The 5,331-nt window shown below is 39.7% G+C and overlaps 1 protein-coding gene across 5 annotated transcripts in view; it reads left to right on the top strand.

Moving 5' to 3' along the window:
- Positions 1 to 5,331, top strand: part of FARS2 (phenylalanyl-tRNA synthetase 2, mitochondrial) — a 455,949-nt gene that overhangs the window by 449,715 nt on the left and 903 nt on the right. The gene's annotated exons all lie outside the window — the stretch shown is intronic.

Genomic DNA, 5,331 nt, shown 5'->3' with positions numbered 1-5,331 from the left:
GACGACAGCAGTGAACACTTATATAAAACTTAATATGGTCAGATAATATTTTTAATGTTTTATGTAAATTGTCTCATTTAATCTTCATAGTAACCCTTTGAGATAGGTATTTATATTATGCTCACCTTATACATAGGGAAATTGACACAAAATTTGGATAAATAGATCCTGGAGAATTCCTCTCTAAATAAAAAGGGTGAGTAGATCGGTAGAATACTCCATCTATGGTATAGTACACTATGTCTATCTATAGATAAATAATTCTTCTCCTTTTATCCTCACAAATATTGCCTCTGAAATGACCATCACAATAAAGTAAGCAGCCTTTCAGAATATTAAGTCCACATTTATTCCAAGACATGTCACCTGGTTATTTTGCAGATTATATTAAAATGCAAAAAGCCCAACTGATAATATTAGTTTTGAAACAAGATGAGAAACATACCTCCAATTTAACCTCAAGGGATTTTTTTTTTTTTTTACTATGTATATCCCTGTCTATTTATTATAGAGATGGCTATAGAACCTTAAGTATAGACCAGAATGAATTCAACTCTAATAAATTTAAAACCGTCATAGGTGCTAGAACGCCCCTTTTTCAATCCAGAGGGGAGAGTTATCTAAGAGTGGTGATTCAGTACATAGCAAACCAATTTACTGCTTTAGCATCTGTAACAGAGAATAATTTGCATTTCATCTGGCTCATCTCTTTTCTATCTCTACAATTTCCATTAGTATATGAGGCTGTATTCTCCCTTCCTCCACACTAAACGAGATTATTTGGGGGTGAAGACGTTGATTTAAACTTACTCTGCATTTACTTTGCCCTGTGAATTAATGTAAGGAAATGAAATCAAACTTTATAGGTACCATACATTAGCAATACAATCAAGCTCACATAAAGGAAGATCACACAGTTAATTCTTATAAAGGTAAAATTGGGCAACCAAAACCTCATCTATATACACTCAACACCTTTCACAGGGTTCCTGAAAGAGAATAGGAGAAACAAAAAATAGAATACACTTTAGAAATAAGATCCTACGGGAAGGCAAGCAAGCCCCTGCTCCCTTTCTGCAACAGTGTGAGTAGCAGATAGCATTGATTGGCTGACTTAACCCTCATTCATAACTCTCTTCTTCCTGGCTTAGAAGTACTGTATAACCCAGTTCTGGCCAAAGAATAAGCAAATGTTTCTGGATGAGTTTCCTGAAGGCTTTTTTCCTGGCACACCCCCTTTTACCTTTTACCATGCTACCCTTCTTCCTTCTGTCCATCTGCAATGCTGATGTGAGCGTTGCAGATGCTGGAGCAGCCTGAAGATGGAGCAGCCATCTTGCGACCATTAGCAAACACAGTGGCCTGCTTGCTAAGGATGGTGAAACACAAAGAAGAAAGAGTCCAGATTCCTCATGCCATCATTGACAGCTGCTTTGGTCTGCACACCACAAGACGTTTTTTGATGCGTTTAAGCCAGGTCAGCTCTTTTTGTTGCAAGCAGCTGAACTCATCAGAACTGACACATAGTATGGCTCAGCGTGCTGAAGAGCCAGAATATGTTGTTCCGTTGTAGATAGTCAAAGGAAATGGGATCCTAAAGAATACACGAATAGAACAGGGTCCTCGAATGTACATTTCTGCAATCTCTAAAGAGAGGTCAATGAATAAGATACAGAAAATATCTAAGGATGAATGACAGTGCAGTGCATCATTTTTATTTAGAAGTAAAGTGAAAAGGACAGCAGAGTATTTCCTGTTTACCAAATGCAGAGTTGTCTATATAATTATAAGGAATGTTTTTATTGCCAGAAACATCTAACTTTTATAAAAGCTTAAAGTAATTTTTATCATTATTTCTGCAAAATGTTTTTATTAAAGGAAACACCATATGGTAACAGCAAGAAGAGTTAGTTACAAGTCACGAAGCTAGTCACAGATTTCTTTCCAACAGTTAAATTCAAAATACTTATCACAGACCCTACATTTAGAAAAAATTTGCAAGTTTCAAGACTTCTGAAAGTATAAAACTTCCATCAAGTAGTTGTGCATTTGTTTTGTTTTGTTTTGTTTTCACTCTCTAGAATCCAAAATGAAGTCTTATAAGACCTAGGACTTATACAAAAAATATTTAACAACCAGTACAGCCTGGATACTGACAGAACAGACATCAGCCACAGCCCTAGGTGCTTGGTGCAAAGTATTGGACTTCAGCCCTTGGGAAACCTCAGGGCAGGGAGACATCGCGTGTATGAGATGCTAAAATGTATATCTGTCATACGTATTTTATTCATTGATCATTTACAATCTAGTCACCATGGAATTGGCAAAATGCTAATGCACGAAGCAGTGGGTTGGGTTGTGTGGTTTCTATCTGCACTGGTTTGGTTCAGTTTGGTTTTTAAAACACTGTAATGCTTTGATTTTAGATACAGTGAAAGATGTCCTCACCCCATCCCACCCACAAAAAAATCAACAACAAAAGAAGAATCCTAACCTCCAGCACAGTAATTTCCAACTTTGAAGTTGCTACCCCTGACCTGTTGTTTGAATGATAATCGTATAACACCCTGAGAGGCAAAGCAGTGGGTTGGTTGTGTGCATGTGTGCGCATGTGGATGTGGGTGTACGTGTGTAGACACAGAGCCGTCCTAAAAAGATCTCCCTCATGCTCCCCTTATAGTCTCACCCCCTCTCCTTCCCCCAGCCCCAGCCTCTAGCAACCACTAATCTATTTTCCATCTCTATAATTTTGTCATTTTAAGAATATTTTATAAATGGAGTCATAGAGTACATGACCTCTTGAGATTGGTTTTTTTTCACTCAGCATAATGCCCTGGAGATCTATGCAAGTTGTTGTATGTATCAAGAAAACAATCCTAACTTCTAACCCAGACATTTCCAACTTTGGCAAAATTGGGACCCAGACCTGCTATTTGACTGATCCCTCCCTGGGAGGTAATACTTAAAACCAAAGCAGTAGGTTATTTTTTTACATTTAAATTAAACATTGCTTAGGAGGAAGAACTGTGGACTTGGGCCCTCAGGGCCCCTGAGAGCCTGTGTGTAGGGGGTGGGACTAGCTCTATAAGACAGACACATGTTTCTAGGGCTAACGTTGACCACCTCATGTCTCATAGCAAAATTTTAGAATATTAGTCATAAAACATCTCCCTTCTAGGTCTTCTGCTATAATCCTGGCTTTAGATCAAGGAGGGAAGGGGTTGAGTTCCCTGCCCACATGGTGGGTCAAGGCAGGAGGCCCCCCCATGCTGCCACATATTCACATGACATTTTAGAGCACAGGCAAGGGAAGAGCTGGAGCTAGACCTGGATCTCTCTATTCTTGGGGCCTCTGATATCTCAGCCATGCTGTTAAATGCATTGTATGCATTATTCTATATAATCCTCTCAACAACTCTGTAAGATAGACTCCATTTTACAGGTGAAGCAGTTGAAGCTTAGAAAAAATAAATAACTCTCCAGAGTCCTTGCTAAGATCTTAACCACCAAATTATTTTCATCCAGAGTGAAAAGCAGACAGCCCCTACATATACCAGCATCTGTCACCTAGTAGAGAACATGTATCTGGTGGCACTAGAAGTCTTGATATTCCCCTAAGTCATGGGCTAGGGTCCTTCAAAACCTTTCATCTAAGACTTAGTAAAATACATCTTAAGGTTTAAGCTGTTCCTTAAAAATAAGGAGACCTAAGATTTTTTTGGTGAAGGGGTATAGATAGCTTATGACGTGGGGGCCTGCCTTTGTGGTTCGAGATACCTGGGACCTTTAAGTCTATTTTAGCTTTTCCCATTAGAGTAAGTAAACAATGGTGATTTCTTAAGTCTGTGGAACCAAAAGCCTGTGCAAGGGTTGTATCTATTCCAAATTAAGTACCAAGTGAGTTTGTCTATGCCTTTAAAAATTAGTGACTCCAGTATGAAACAAAGCATTAAATATTTTTTAAAAATCTTTCTTTATCCTTTATTCTCTATCCTTCAGCTTGGTTTAAGCAACCACACTAAGGAGATTGACAACCCCCCCCCCCCGCCTGCCGCCCCACTGACACATACACAGGATTGTCATGGCACCACAAAGGACCCACATTTCCAGATGCTATTCTCCAGTATCTCACTGCTTACCTGTGGTAAGAAAGAGCAGAATCTCCATGCTTCTCCTGGGGAGAGAAATCCTTTTGGAGACTTCTTTTATCCTCACTAAGAAAATAGAAAAGTGATCTGGGAAATTAAAAGGAGGGAAACAACTCCTTAGTCTCTAACCTGAGGGGAACAGTGCTACTGAAGACTGGTCCTCCAGGATTTGTGTTGCATTTTATTCTCTGGCTCCAGTTTTTGTAGGCAATGCCTCTGAGATAATAAATATCTGCACGCTGATCTTCATGCCCTGTTCTCCTCACTGAGGCAGAACGTGTGCAACAACCTGCTGGAATAACTAAAAATAAAATGGACTAGCTTTTGACAGTCACATTTTTCAATGAGGTCGTCCCCGGAGGCCACGGCAGGGCCTCTAGGCTACTCAGGAAGTGGCTCCCTTCCTCTCCACACCAGCCTCCTGGCACATCTTTAAAAGCTCTCCCAAGACCATTGGGGGACTAATTCCTCACTGTCTTAAGACAAAAGGTCACTTTAAGTTTGAAGAGGGAGAGTTTAACCAAATTCTAATAAGACCATATTCTCATTTTCAACTTTTGTGTTTCCATCTATCCCTGTACACTGGCCCACTGCTGTGCTGGCAGGTGCCAAGATTAACGAGTACCTTGGTGTCCGGTTTTCTCCCTAAGTTTTCTTGAAACTCCAGGTTTGCTTGCTCCCAAATCTTCTCCTATTACTTGTTACCAAGATGCTCATCATGCAGTGGGGCTCCTGGGGTGTTTGCTGGTGCCTCATTTCCCACAATTCCAATTTGGGCTACAGATTTTTACCACCCCCCACCCTCCACACACACACACAATTTTGCTTTTAATCATTATCCTGACACTTATTCTGTCCCTTCTTCCTGCATTGCTACTCTTCCCAGATTTCTTATTCTTTTGATTCTAAACGTAGTTTCTTAAAAAGAACCAAATCAGTTAGTCCAAGGGCTAAAGATGGGGAAAAGGATCGCAATTCTCAAAAATTCTAGTAGGTTGTTTTTTACAAAGTATATATATTTTTTCCCATTACATGTAGTGCCTTCTAACCATTAACTTCAATGAGAACTTGGCTGGTGGAAATTGGAAAGCCCTGGGAAGAGTTGGAGATTTGGGGTGAGGGGATGGGCACTGTACAGCATCCTCTTATCTTTTATCTGGCAGAAATTTTCTTTTTTTTTTTT

This window comes from Pteropus vampyrus, unplaced genomic scaffold, assembly GCF_000151845.1.
Source record: "Pteropus vampyrus isolate Shadow unplaced genomic scaffold, Pvam_2.0 Scaffold129, whole genome shotgun sequence".
NCBI classification, from domain to species: Eukaryota; Metazoa; Chordata; class Mammalia; order Chiroptera; family Pteropodidae; genus Pteropus; species Pteropus vampyrus.
This window is presented reverse-complemented; position numbering and strand designations above follow the sequence as displayed.